Raw genomic sequence first — 16,236 nt, 5'->3', positions numbered from 1 at the left:
GATCAAAATAGTCTGAGTACATTTAGTATGGTAATGCTCTTACATCATGCTTCTAAATGATTCACTAACTTATACTGTTTACTACACTTTATTTATGTTTTTTATACAATCAATGTTTTGTACCCATTTAATAATTGGAGATATACTTACGTAATTAATATGTGGAAATGAAGGCAATTTTTTAATCTAATATATTAATAGACTTACAAGACTTGCTCTATACTGCAAAATAAATAACCATGAAAACTTGGAAATGTTAACTCATCATTTACATTATTAGTATCTTGGGTTACGAAGCTTGTTTATCAAAAATAAATGTAATCAGCTTTAATAAGGGAGGAGGGGGAGAGAAAAAATAAACAACGACATTGGCAAGCATTACACAGATATCAATTTTCAATTCAACTCATAGTCCAACAAGGACTTACAATTATACTTCCACAACATCAAGGGCGTCCGCATAATTATGTTTGGGCGGAAGGGGCTTAGTTTTCGGATGAAAAAACAAATCCCCCCCCCCCCAAAAAAAAAAAAAAAAAAAAAAATTAAATTTCAAATATTAATTTTTTTTCAAAAATTCACAGTTGTTCAAAAGAAATTAAATATTTTTGAGATAAAATTTAAAATATTAAATTTTCTAGTAGAAAGCAAAAATTCCTTAATTTTTGGCTGGGAGGGTTACAGCCCACCCAAATCAACCCCTGTGGACGTCCCTAAACATATCCTCAACGCTACTGTCAGCCTTTTATGAGCACACACGAATGTTCAATCAGGTTTTGAATATAACTAAAAAAGAAGTTCAATACTCAGAAGTTAAATAATAATGATAAGAGCTGAGTAATAGAAAATTCATTCTTCAGATTGCCAATTCCAAAAAAAAGGACCATCTAAAAAATAAACACGATTGACATCATTTCTAATACTACATACATATCTAAATATGGGGGAACCAGGTTATCGAGGTATTTAAAATGGCACTATACTAAATTAATATTGCAAGCGGTAAATTATATCATAAAAATATCCCTCCCCCCTCTACCACTCTCTAAAATTTTATATTCATTTTATACATAGAGCGTTTTAACATACATCACAAATTGACTCAAGTGATCCGATGTTGAACTGATATTTTACTAGATAAAATCGACAAACTTCTAAGAATTTTTTTAAAACTTCATTAAATGTCCTTAAAATAAAGAAAAAAGACTAAACAACTAGAAACAAAAAAACAGTGATATTTGAATTTGAAAATCTCTATAAAATATTTTTAAAATTAATTTTCGTCTTGGATGGATTGGAGATGAGAAAAGTAGGATAAATTGAGAAAAATATCTGATTCTTGTAGAATTAAGGGGTAATTTATTATTTATGCACACTATGTAAATCCAAATTTTTAAAAGTAGAATATCATGTTATAATACACAGTAGGGTCTGATATATACTGAAACTAAACGTTGGAGATTTACATTAAAGATTAAGTCATTTTTTTTGTTGGTTACATTTAGGAACTACTATGCACGATAGTAGTTTCCTATTTTCTTTCATTTGAATGAAAAGGGGTTTTTATTCTTATAAAGATTGGCAGTTTCTCTGGTCTAATCCAGAAGTTCGATGTAAGCATCTGCATTGAGTTACTCCTTCCTCTCCAGAAAAATGGGAGGGTAGACTTTGCCTGTACTGGCCACAACCCCCAAGACCATGGTGGTAGTGAATAAGTCCCTGGCACAATAAACAGTGGTACGGCTGCAACTGAGCTCCTTGGATATATCCATGGGGAGGGACATGCCGCGTAAGAGAAGCGCCAAATTTCACTCTTTTGTTGCTTCGTTTTACTCGTTCTCGTTAGTTTTGCTTTTAATTTAGTCGAAACTTTACGTAAGAAATCTTGAGTCACAAAACCTATCTTTCACCAAGTTTGAAGACAATCGACAAATTAATTTCCAATAAAAATTTAACACATTAACTCTTGAAATGTTTTATTTAAAATATCCATTTTCTGGCTGTAACTTGTACAGGCTATAATAAAACTTGTACTTAACCCCAACTTGGTCACAAATTCCATATAATTTGCTTGAATGATAGACAACTTATACTTAAACTGATTGAGGGCGTTGTTGTTGCATCTATTTTACATATTAATGGCAAACAGTTTCTGAGTTTATGGAAAGAGTGGGCTTTAATAATACTTAATTAAAACATTTTGATTTGAAACGTTTTATGATAAATTTTCCATAACATTTCATTATAATTTACACACAAAACATAACATTATAATAGTTAGGGTGTTGCATCCTCAATATTATAAACACAAATTCCCTAAACAATCACTTCACGACCTTTACTGGGTCGGAATAGACATTTTAACAATGCCTTTTTTATTGTATTGTTTTTTAATTCTAACGGATCTTCCAAGACTCTTTTTGAATTGTTTAGATATGAAGAATAAATCTAGTTATTCACATCTTGTTCATTTGCTATTAAATCCTCCAAAAAATCAATAACCAATGTCAAATGAAACAAATTTATAACCTTTTGAATATGAATAAATCATTTTACATACTTGTGTTAACCAACTAGATGTCAATATCATAATTTAAAACTTACTTGATCAAGTGCCACTTGCTTCCATTAAGAAAAATATCCAAAATGGAGCATTAAATACTATATCTAAAAAAAAAAAAAAAAAAAATCAAACGAAAAGCCAGAAGGGCCTAACACCTTCGTTTTCAAAGAAAAATAGTTTTCTGTAAGATTAAAACATTTTTTCAATTAGTAAGAAAAGCTTTAATACTGAAAATACTTTTGTACGACTCCCTGAGGATTTGAGAATTGTTCATTACTCATGTCAAGAAAGATACAATAACTATATGGCTTATTTTTTCTGAAATTAATATAATAATTCTTATATTTGTGCTCGAAGAAATACAAGATATATTCAAAATTAACTCTTCTCTTCCAACCTTTCCAAACATGTTACATACATAACATGATTACATAATAAATATATCATCTGTTTATTTTTTGAACCTAAACTGTGATTTATTTGAGCCATCATTTGATAAAATGTGATTAAATTTTAAACAAATTGTTGTCTTCAATTTAATTATATTTAAAAAGATAAATATGTAATTCACAGTTGTACACAATTTCAGTAATTAAAGTTTTCTATGGCTTAAGCTATGAAAATCAATGCAAAAGTTAGCATTTTAAGATAATATAATGATAAATTTTTTATGTTCTCTACTTGATGAAAAATCTTAGACCTTAAATTAGTTTTATATTGAAGTGTCACAAATTAGAAAATTATTCTTAAGCCAATAAAATATGTACTTATTGTTGAAATTGAACTTGCAAACTAGTTGTACACAAACACTCGCTACTCTCAGTGCAAGTCTTAATTTGTATTAAATATTATATAAATAATCTGGCTGTCATACATTATAGCGAATTTTTTTTTATCGAAATTTATTAGGGCACGCTTTTTTTCAGCGAGGATTTTTTTTGCGTGCTGTTTATATCAAAACTCTATATAGCGAGGTTCCTCTTATGTGGCTGTTCTGAACTTTACCGTTGCATACATAATTAGAGTTACGCCAGAGGTAGGAAATTGAAAGTTATCAGTCGATCATTTTCTATGTTCGAGTGAGTCGTCAAGTCATATTCATTCTTACGAGAAAATACTTAACTCAATGGACAACGACCTTTGACTTTTTGAGCTTCTTGGATTGATGATGGTGTTTGGTGCTCATAAGTTATGAGTGTGATCAGCTTAAGGTTTTTTTTTACGTTAAATATAATAAATATTTCTTCCGAATTTGTGTTGTACAAGCCAAAGACTTAATTTCACTACTTTGAATAAATAATAAGCAACTGGCTTTGATATGCCATTGTCAAATGTCTACAACTATCCAAACTCTATTTAAACATTGATATAATGAGAAAAAAGAAAATCCTTGAGCATGAGAGTGTTACATCGGTTCAACTATTTTTCAGTACTTGAGAATACTTTCTAATAGCCTTGCAATCTTAGGAGGATTGCTGAGAGAATTGGATTTCAGATGACAAAATTCAATTTCATGATGGACTCTCTTTTAATCGTCCGGACCAACTGAAGATTTGGTTTAGTTGAAGCCACAAGATTGTGTATGAGTTTCAATGCTACCTCATAAAGTTATATGCTATATCAAACGAGAATATAATTGAAGTGCTCCTTTAGACTAGAACACTTAGTTAATGCGTTGTATGTACATGATTTGAATTGTTGCTACAACATAGAAACAAATTCAATCAGAAATTTGAAAAATCATTTACCCATAGAGGAGCTACGAATCCCAAACAACCTTCATCAATATTTTAAGCCAAATTTAATTTGCTACATGTATAATTTATTTTTTGTTCTAATTATTATATTATATTTAGTGGGAAGATAACGTTTACGAATTATGCCTATTTTAGCTTTATTTTTGTCAGATACACTGTTGAAAAATATTATTCTTATAAAAAAATACTATATTATTTAATTATTATTTCTCAAAAGTTATAAATTATATTAAAGAAGAAGTTGTCAATGTTATTTCAATAAAATGAACTGATAATAATTATTATAAGCATATTTTATTATCCATTGACCTTTAATTACCACTTGAAATTTATTATTGAATATTGAAAATAAATTTGATCGTATTACCACGTCCAACAAAATGGAATACATAAATGATAAAAGGCTTCTTTTTGATAATGACTGGAACCTAAGATGTGAATGGTTAATTGGTAGCAACAGTGCTTTAATTGAGCATTTAATTTGCATATTTTAAATAATTATATTATCAATATTAATCCAAACTTTTTTTGTAATCTATATTAAGTCCATGATCTAGCACTTATCAAGCAATTCTATCATAAGAAATGAAATTTCATTATTATCAAAGATGCAATTTTCGTTTAAATAAAATTGAAAGTAGTTTAGTATAGGAAAAAAGATTAAATTAATTTTGATCCATATTTTGTTTATTTTTGAAGTTAGTGTATACTTAAAAGTAATTAGGTACTTATTGTTGTAATGGATTTGTAAAATCAAAGGTATTTAGAATAACGTCTTTATTAATACATGTATAACAGTAAAATTTATTCTTCATTCAACTAATACAATTATTAAATATGTTTGTTTGCCTCAATACACTAATAACTAAAATCACAAAATAATCAAACTAGTAAAATTGACACACATCATACCTTGAACATGTTTAACAATTTTTTGAATCAGTATTCTTCGTTAATGATAACATTAATATTGCTTGAAAAGGCACTAATTAAGCAATATTTTTTAAAGATCGAAATATCATTAACAAATTCTTTAGAATTAGAAACAAGGCATCAAGTAGTTCAAATAGCAATGCTCTTATCGATTAGCCTCTATATGCCATTTTTCTATCCATATTCAAAAATAAGTTTGAATTTCTGGACATTTTTGGTTTTATAGTAATGAAAAGGAATTTTTAAAAAAAGAGAGGGAAAATTTAAATCCAAAATCCTTATAACATAATACTTTCTGATTCATGATTTGGTCATGATTAAGAGGAATAACCCCCCTTCGTTCTTCTTCATCATATGTAGTATAATCATAAGTTATTTAGCACTTGTTGGAGTAAGTAATTGAAATTTAAAATGAAATTTGTTAAAAGCAAAAAGGGTTTGAGTCTTCTTTGTTTTGAAGGATTTATATTCAGACTTGAAAAAAAAAAAAAAATATATGCGAACGTGGAATTGGAGATGTACTGAAGTTAAATGCAAAGGAAGGATAGAGATCCTCAAGAAGGGGATCTACCAATTTTCCCATCATCTGACCATTGTCATATCCCACCACCTCAAAAGATTGAGGTCAAAAAATTATACAACAGATTAAAATTTAGAGCCCAAACATCATCAGAGACTACTAGGTCCTTAATTTGTGAATAAGTTCAAGAACTTGGCGATGAAGCCTCAACGAGTATTGGAATCAATAAAAACCTTTCTCTAATAGTGAAACGTGTGAGAAAGGATAACTAGGCTCCACCATCACCTACGACGAGACATGGATTCGTAATTCCAATAGATTTTACTATCACAACTTCAAGGGAACAAATGATTTTATCTGATTCTGAAGTAGAAGAGTCTAGAATCTTAATCTTAGGGGCATCTAAAATGTTGAGACTAATAAATGCTTACCCTCATTGGTTCATTGATGGTACCTTTAAAGTTAGTTCCTCAATATTTTACCTACTATAGTATACGGTTCATGTTGGTAATGAACATTGTTAGTCCATGCCTGTATGGAGTCCTTCCTAACAAATCACAGGAGAGTTACAGGAGATTTTGGGAGGGACTAAAGACAAATGCTATTGAATACAACTTTAATCCTCAAAGTATATTAATGGACTTTGAACAAGCAGCATAACAGCAACTCAAGGAGCATTATTCCCTCAAACAAATTTTTTTGGATGTTTTTTCCACTCGGGACAATCGCTTTGGAGGCATATTCAAAGTTCCGGCTTAAGGATTCAATATATTAATGAGTAAGAATTTTGCATTTTGACTAAATCCTTGATTTCGTTAGTCTTTCTCCCATTGGAGAATATAGATGAAGCATTCGAAACCATAATGAGTACATTCCCTGAAAATCTCACAGCTGTAGTTGATTATTTTGAGGACACTTATATTGGTAGACGAATAGGGAGCACTCGAAGAGTTCCTCGATATCCTCCATTACAATGGAATATGATGGATAGAATCAGTAACGGTTTACCGAGGACCAACAATTTGGTTGAGGCCTGGCACATGGCATTTCAATCTTTTTTGCAATGTCATCACCCAAATATACGGAAATTAATAAAAAGTAGTAATTTTTAAGAAAAGGGTATACAAGAAGTAGTTTAACAGCAAGTTCTGTCTGGAAAAAATCCATTGACGAGAAAAAATCATTATAAAAGAATAATCGAAGCATTGGGAAAGTTAATTGAAATTAGAGATCAGTTGCCATTACTGGACTATTTAAGAGGCTGTGTTACGAATTTTGAATTAAATTTATAAATTTTGATAAAACTTTGTTTTATTTTGTAAATATTTTAAATATGAAACTTAATAATATAAAATACTATTTAAAAATTCAAATAGTGTGAATTAACTAAGTCTACTGTATTAATGTTATATTTTATTAAGAACGTTGCCAAGAAAACGTGAGTGATTGATTATTGGACTAAATTGGTCGTAGCTAGATCCTTAATCTTCGAGCATGAGTATATGAAGAGGTATTATTACATACAAAATTACAGCTTTCATTATTGTACTTTTCCAGATATAATTTAAATATAAATATAATGAAAAAAAAAGAAACTTGGTTAGGACTACAGTAATAATAAAAAAAGAGCTGACATTCATCATTTCAATCTATCGATACAATTTTCAGGAATGAATTAATTTAACCATACTTAGGACTGAAAAATTAAATTGTCAAGGATCTAAATAAAAATTTGTAGTTTCGTCAAAACCATTTTTAAAATAGAGGTCTATATTTTTGCGTGAAGAAGAAGACAAATAAAATTCTTCTTGGAAATGAAAAATATCAAAGCTTTGAGACTTTATCATAATGACTTCTTTCATTTTGGGGACTGGGACTGACGACTTAACAAGATTTTTTGTTGAATTTCATCCTACTTGCCAAGAAATATCTACCATCACTTTAATGAAGAGGCCTTATGATTTGATATCTATGATAATTCTGTTGATAGTCAATAAAATACAAATGAATTGAATTTTGTCTTGGGTTGAATGATTGGAACAAGTTTCAAGAGCTCTTACAGAATAAGGATTCCATTTCTGATTTGAATATTAGATTTGATTCATGTACCTCATATGAAAAAAAAATTATCCCTCATTTCTCACCACTATGAGGAACTATGACTCTTCTTTCCCTTTTACTTCTCTACAACGTCAAAAATCTCAAGGAGTGGAATTCCTTTTTGTAAATTGAAGACATTGTCGGGATTGTAGATTGGAATGCAGAGTCAGACACTCAAAGGACATGGTCTTTTTGGAGTTCTTGGAGGACAAGTAATCCAGGAGACGAATGTACTTCAATTTATTATCCGAAACACGAATTAGATGACGAGTATGGATAAAACCGACGACAAAATTAAAAATATCATATGTAGATGTTTATGTAAAAATCTAATCTGAAAGTTTCTTATAAAATGACATCATGTAGTCATCACTATCATTGGTATTGTTATGTTCTAATATAAATTATTAAATTCTCGCTGAAACGATCTTAGCTATAAATAAGGGTGATAATTTTGCTAAGAATAGAAAAGCGTGCGAGGAGAAGAGAAGAAATACTTATGACATCATTGATTAAATAATATACATCTTCTTCTATCAATCAAGAACGTTAGCATTCCCGCCTTTATTATTCAATATTAATATAATGTTAGATAATGATAGTCGATAGAGAATTGAATAAAATTCCTAAAATAACGTATCCTTCTGTCTGGATTTCTGGAAATGGAGGCCCAGGGATTTGGAAAATACTTACCGGATGAGAAACAGATGGCTTGTCGGATTTATCGATATAAATGTGCCTTTAGTATCCTGTCTAGAATTACACGCCACTCATTATCCTCATCTCATAACAAGAGTATGGATATTCATCTATAAAATCAAGTTAACGATGAATACATCAAGTCAGACTTTACCTTTGATCTCTCAAAGATGCTGATTGTATGTAATATAACCTTATCCATTGCTAATCATCTATGTTCAAAAAATTTATGGAGAAATACACGGGTAAACCTATCCCTTCCCGAGGAACCATTATTAAATTAATGGAGGATGTTGGTACTGATGTCATTTATAGAAATACATATAAAAATGTTTTGAGTCATCCACACCAAATGACGATCAAGTTATCAGTAAAAAGTACAAAATATTTACTAATTTCGAAATGGAGCTCTGAATTTTGTACTATCTAACAGTAAGTATTCAATTTTTTTAAATCTAACCATAAAATATAATTATATTTTAGCTAAACATATCAAGAATTATGATACACAACTCACTGAATAGCAAAAACAACTGCTTAAATGGTCACAACAACGGGGGTAATAGCATTGGTTGGTTCACAACTAGTTTGTTTGAGACTAGTTTCTTCACTTAAAGACTTGGGTATGATCATTAGGTTTTCCAATATTACATAGTCAATAAATATTACTTTTTTTAACACTTAAGGCTTAGCTATGGTTGATAGGCTCCAAGACATGGTGTTCAGAAAACTCATAAAAGGCAAAAACAACTGCTTAAATGGTCACAACAACGGGGGTAGTTACATTGGGTGTAGCATTATAATTAGAAATTGTGTATATCCTTCATAATAATAGTATGTTGTTATATAAGTATAAATAACGGGGAAAATATCTTTTTGATGCTCTTAACAAGGAGTAATATCGCCGGACATAATTATCTTTTGCTCTAAATCTTTAAGATGGATTTATTTGTAACATGTTTTTTATTAGTATATTTATTGTCTAATTTTATGATTTTGACATTTACTTTATTATTAATAATTAGTTAGATTTCATCGGTAGAGATATTATCTTGTGCACAATTGTATATAGCAACTTCCACTTGAAGAAGAGGGGTGATTATCTTTTTGATTAAACTCCACGTCTCGCTTGGGTTTTTGCAACCTAAAGTTATGACAATTTAACCTAAAGTTTATTTGGATCAATCTATTATTTCAATACTCTCTATATATAATGTATTGTTATTATTCAGATGATTCCAATTGTTTAATTTTGTATATTTAACATAAATGTATGATGGTATATTTTTTAGTATGTAGATTATATTTAATGAAAGCCTTCTTTTTTAAACTTAAAATATATTTTGAAATACTCTACTTTGTCGTTTCATTAGCTATTATTCTGAGAATAAGGTTCATAATGAATTATAATTTCATGGAGTGTGACGTTTTCAAATCTACTGTAACGGATAAAAAACGTCTAACTCAATTATACGTAGTATATCTTCATTAAACATTTTGCTAATAAATACTTTCGTTATACCCTCAAAAATCATAATAAAGCAGCCAGATGAGAATCACATCAGTATTTTAAACAATGATACCATATGTATTTTCCCCCCTTCTCCTTGCACGCGTTTTTCTCTACAATATTATTATTATTACAATATAACTTTAGCTATAAATAAGCCCGCCCAAATAAATTTTGATACAAAAAACTTTTCTATATCGAGCCTCGCAGAAAAAATCTTCGACATAAAAAGCGGACACAAAATAATATCCCCATGCCGATTCCGAAGGGGTTCTAGTAAAAATTCAAGATGCCGATTGTTAATATTTGAAATCATAACTAAAAAATACAATTTCACTATCGGGGCGTCCACAGGATAAAATTTTGTAGGCGGCTTGGTTATTTTTGGAATTTTTTTTTCAAATGTTTTTTTTTTAGAAATTTCAATTTAAAAAAAAAATCAAATATTTGAATTTACAATGATAAATTTCAAATATTTAATTTGATGTTTAAAATTTTTTCAAAAATCGACAATTATTAACAAATAATTAAATTTTTCGGAAATAATAACCCATGGTTAATCTCAAAAAATTAAATTTTTTGCCCAAAAATTCCAAAATTCTACCGATATTCACAATTGATTAAATTTTGTGACAAAAAAAATTGCTAAAAATAAAATGGTTTAAAAAAATAAATTTTAAATGTTAAATTTTTGGGAATTTTTTTCGAAAATCCCCAGCTGTTCTCAAAAAAAATCTGTGAAATTAAATTGAATTTTCATTTTTTTAAATTCAAATATTAAATGTTTTAGTAAAAAGCAAAAAATTCCTTTATTCTTTTGGGGAGTAGACTATTTTTTTTTCTTCATAACTTAGAAAAGTAGTAAATAATTATGTACCAGTAATAATTAATAATAAATATTAATCGGACGCACAAATTAAACATTATTTTCCCAATGCCGATGACGATTTCAGAATAAACACCAATTCCAATTAATCGTCCCATTATTACTTTTGAGGTATACATATGTACAAAATAATTAATAGTTTGTAGGATTTTTTGAACACTAATAATATTTTGTTAAATTTGCCGCATATAGAAACCTACAAAACTGTTTATTATTGTGTAACCAAGTGCTTCTCAACGTTGCCTATTCGAATGGAATAAATTGACTTACTCTTCATTATATTTCTTTAAATGTCAACATCCTTAACTATTATTTTTTTCTTAGGAATTAATACCTAAATAAAAAAGGTGTAGTAAGAGACATTCACATTATTACAAACTAGAAAGGCTTAAAGAATTATCTTGCCAAAAACTAAATAAAGCCTTATTCTTTTGTCCAAATTATAATGATTATACATTGTATACTATACTGGATCACCCAGTCTTATTTTTATTTCACGTTGTATTTCTTTTCATCCTTCTAATTATAAAATAGTAGAACCTTTTTGGTAAAAACATATTTTTCACATATATTTATCAGATTTAAGTAGTTAAATATTCCGTGATCTCTTTTTCAAGTTCTTGTTTTTTTCGTAGATAAATTAACATATAGTTATACTGTTAAAGCTTTTATTTATATTCCATAAGATCTTTTTTATATTTCAAGAATATTTTTTTTTAAAGAAAAAATATTTTATTTAATCCATTAAACTTTAGTATGTGTGTTCAAAAAGTAAAGTGACTTTTTGTATTTTTGTAGGAAAAAATATTTATTTAATCATCAATATTTGTATTATTTCTAAAATTTATGAAACTTTAAAGCACTGCTAAACACAATAATTAAACATAATTCAATATGGCCCAAATTATATATTTTTTCATTTTTTTAACCAAAAGAAATTTTTTGGACTACTTGCAGTGATTAATTTTTGAACCCTCTTTTTTACTGTATTTTTGAGAGGTGCAAAGGTGTTTAAATGCTCTTATTTTCCAAACAAGATATTTAGTAAGCACATATATCTCACATTTGGACAAAGATGGAAATGAAAACCTTGGAGAATGCAACTTAAATATGTGCCGACCATGACATCGTACATCGTCAAGTACATCTGTACCAACCAAGACACATAAGACATCGTAAAACAGCTCAGGGTCAACTGCCACACCATCTACTGTCTTCACAAGTACCTTGAAGATGGTTCCAGACTCAAGAATAGTCTTCAAAGCTTTCAAACAATATTTGAGCCCAATCAGAACATGAGCATGGCCAAGTTCACCAGTTCACCGTATCAAAGGTGGTCATGTATGCTGGGGAGGGGAAGGGTTGAGTCAAAAAGGTTTAAGCAGACACCATTCTTGACTCAAAAGCATAAACAATACTCTATAGAACTTTGTGGAAGTCTTCTGAATGACTTTTTATTTAAATTCTGGCCACCACAATTTACTATTCCAGTACTACAGCATCTTTTTGAAAGTGGAGTCTAAAGCCTGCCGAGTCTGATACAGTTGCATTGCCAACCTCAAGTTCTTCGTGAATAAAAAGTGGGTGAAGATGGGGCGTAGCTACTTCAAACATGTATATGCAACCTTCCGACCCAGCTTGGAGCCTTTCATTGCCGCCAATGGTGCTTAAGTTAAAAAAATGTTCCTGTATATATGCTACAGGCAATGTGGAAAATTGGGTATTTTACAAAATGTCCGGGCAATCTATAAAATTTCAAATAGAGTGTTCTTTTTATGTTCATTTACATTGTCAGGTAAAATTATTGTGGGTAATTTGATTATTAAACAATTAAAAATTTCAAGCAATTTGATGATTAAGGATTTGATTTTCATATAATTTAATTGAAAGCTATTTGATAACCTATTGCAGGGATGTCCAACAACGTATAGATCATGGGCTGAATTACGGTCTTACTCATATTTAGGTGCTACGAACTACTCATTCTCACTCCAAGTAGAATTTAGATAGCAAAATTGTCTGCATATCATCAAAACACGTATAACGCTCATAATACGTACAAACATTAAAAAAATATTCGACGTTATTTCTTATTTTCCGAGACTCTAACAGGGTTGCCAAATTGCATTTTGCAAATTGCCCGATTTTTGATATTGCTCGTATTATATATATATTAAAAAAGTCTACCATGTCCGAGTTCATCTGAATTCATTCAGATTAAAATGAATTACAGTATTGCGAGACATATTCATTACTTGGTATTAGTTAGAAAAAAACAACAACATTATAAAAGCAAGTCAAATAAGTAATAATGGCAGGACTAATCGGAATCGGATAATCGGGAGTTGTTTTTTTTTTGGAATCGGAATAAAAATGTTTAATTTGCGATTCCGATTCTTATTTTTTAATATTTATTTCTGTTATTTAACTATTTATAACTTTTCTAAGTTATACGAGATAAAAAATAGCCCCCCCCCCAAAAAAAAAAAATCCCATTATTTTCCAAAACAGGGTGAATTTGAAAAAAAATCGAAAAAACAAAAACACTATTATAAATATATATTAAATTATTTTGTAAACTTAATTATTTATATTTGAAATCCATTTTATTACTTTTTTTAATATGAAGAAATTCAAGCAGAATCTTAATTTAACTTTTTTTTTTTGACTGGATTTGTATTAATTGCTCGATTTATCATGAGTAGTTTTTTTTTTCGACTCGATTTAAATTTTGTATGACTCTACTTTAAGAAAATCCCCAGTTGACCGTATATTTCTTTTTAAATTGTTTCGTTTTCTATATCTCAACTTCAATAAGTAATAGTGATAATGAGTTATACAAAGCTTAAATCTCAAGATCCTTGCTTCAAAATCCTGTTAACATTATATTTTCTGATTCTTTATAAATCATTTTATAACATATATCTCTTTTTTTGAACTTGTGAATATTGAATTTTATTGTTAATGTTTGACATTAATTTTTTTTTATTACATGTACTTAGCGTGCGACCCACGACAATAGTTTACTATTATTTTTTTAAATAACTAAAATTCTAATTGTAAATATTGATATATGCGGAGAGGCCCATATTTACATGCCTTGCTTATGTTTTATATCTAATAAATTTGGATTTAATCCATACACATTTTTTGCGTAAAAATATTTGTCTTAAATGGGTATCATTTAAGCCGAGCCGAGGTAATATTTTCGGTAAAAAAAAAGTTTTTTTTATTTTTTATAGTCTGGTTGAGAATCAGTAATACTTGAATAACATGTGCTATAGTTTAGAGTTTTAATAATATAACAAAAAAGAACTGGTTAAACGGTTGAAAATTCTTTAATTGTTGATATACAAACAATACAAAATTACTGAGGTTGTAAAAAATCTTGCTGTTGGTCGATTTTGCCTCTATTCATGTTAGAAGAAGAATGTTCTTTGCAGAACTTTCAATAACCCTCCACAAATCTTCTTCGGACAAAAATGATTTGTTGTCTTCATAAACTTAACGTTTTAGTATTGGCCAGAGATTCTCTATTGAGTTAAAATCAGTTGGAAAATGCAGGCACATCATGAGTTTTTCGTCCTGGAGCCCTATCAAAACAAGAAAGCCTTGAGTAGTCTTTGTTGTATATTTTCACCTTTCCTACTTGTTGAAGTCGAAATCGCTGGTGGCGTTGATCTCTGTGGTATACCAACCCTAGCAACCATCTGTCAAGATCATAAGGAGTCGTTCACGTCTCGTTAGTAAAGATCACGTCTTCCATGTTAATCTTCATGCACCTTCTAGCCGCTCCAATTACAAATTCTTATGTCGAAGAGTCATAGGAGACCTACTTTGATGCAATTTGTCGGTAGCCATGATATTCAACAGTCTTTTTCGAGGGGTTTTTGATACTAATGGGATTCCAGCTCGTCTGAAAATTATTATTGACGTATGGACACGCTTTTCTAGTACTTGGCTCTTTATTTTACGCAATCACTTTGATTTACGGCCTTTAAGCTACTGCCATAGGAGCGATGTTTCCTCGGCAATAGATTCTATAAAATATCTGGATTTTGTCAACATGGCGGTGTAATAACAGCTTTTTCATTGGAGTTACTATGGATTACTCATCATTAGTAGCTCCTGATAAATACTACTAATTAAAAATTATTGGGGGCCAATATCCAATTAAAGTTCAAACCTGAACGCATATAGATTACTTTTATAAAGTAATTTCTTCTTCAGATCTAAATATATAACTTCAAAGTCGATTCTATTAGGGATATATCTTTCTTTATGATTAACTTTAAGCCTGATTGCTTTAGGAAACAAGCTGCAACAATGCCTAAATAGTGAGAAAGAGGTAAGAAACAAAGATTGTTGATGCTAATCATATATCCAATTGAGTAAGAATCTCCTAGTAAAGTACTACTATAATGTTTTCCTCCTTATTTACAAAATATTTTTTGAAAAGTAAATATTTATGGAATATTGAGGATACAGCTTTTTCTTCCATATGATTGTTTAATGTATAATTGGTAAATGATTAGGAAACATCCTTTTTATGGAACAGGAAAATATAACTTACCTTTATTAAATTTCAACATATTTATTAAATTACATTTATAAGATACGAATATACAACCATTAATGTAGGAATATTAAACCCATAATCTTCTAAACATTATCCAAGCTCGTTATTATGTTTTTAAATATTATATGCACATTCCTCATAACCAAAAAATAACTTTTTTCACTGATTTGTTCAAGAGATATAGAAGTTTAATGGGGAAAAAATGTATATCGAATATCCTTTTTTATAAAATCTTCAGAATAAAGTTGAAAGTAGTATATATTCTAAGAAAATAAATTCAATTACTCTAAATTTAAAGAACTCATTATCAAAATTGGGTCAAATTTTTAAACATCAATATTTCATATTGATTTATAAATTTAGTGAAATATATAAGTGATATTTGTGGTGAGTCAACTAGAAATAACACTTGTGGATTTTTTTTTCAAAAAAGTTTGGGATGGATTTGTATTTTGGAACTAATTATCTTCCCATTTCTTTTAATAATTTTGATTTGGCCTAGACAGGCCCCGTTATTCCTACTTAAAGATTGCAAAAATTTATGATCCCAATTAAATAAAAAAAAATATATGGTGTCCCTAAAATAATATTCTTTTGCCATATTATATATATTGAAGATAAGAAAAAAATCCCAATTTATTTTTTTACTTTAATATTCGACCATTATTGATAACGAAATTATACTATCC

At 29.1% G+C, this 16,236-nt stretch overlaps 1 protein-coding gene across 2 annotated transcripts in view; it reads left to right on the top strand.

The window, feature by feature from the left end:
* Ent3 (equilibrative nucleoside transporter 3) overlaps window positions 1-16,236 on the top strand; it is a 143,489-nt gene that overhangs the window by 44,508 nt on the left and 82,745 nt on the right. The gene's annotated exons all lie outside the window — the stretch shown is intronic.

Source organism: Lepeophtheirus salmonis, chromosome 1 (assembly GCF_016086655.4).
Source record: "Lepeophtheirus salmonis chromosome 1, UVic_Lsal_1.4, whole genome shotgun sequence".
Classification (NCBI taxonomy): domain Eukaryota; kingdom Metazoa; phylum Arthropoda; class Copepoda; order Siphonostomatoida; family Caligidae; genus Lepeophtheirus; species Lepeophtheirus salmonis.
Note: the sequence above shows the minus strand (reverse complement) of the source record. Positions and strands in the feature narration are given on the sequence as shown.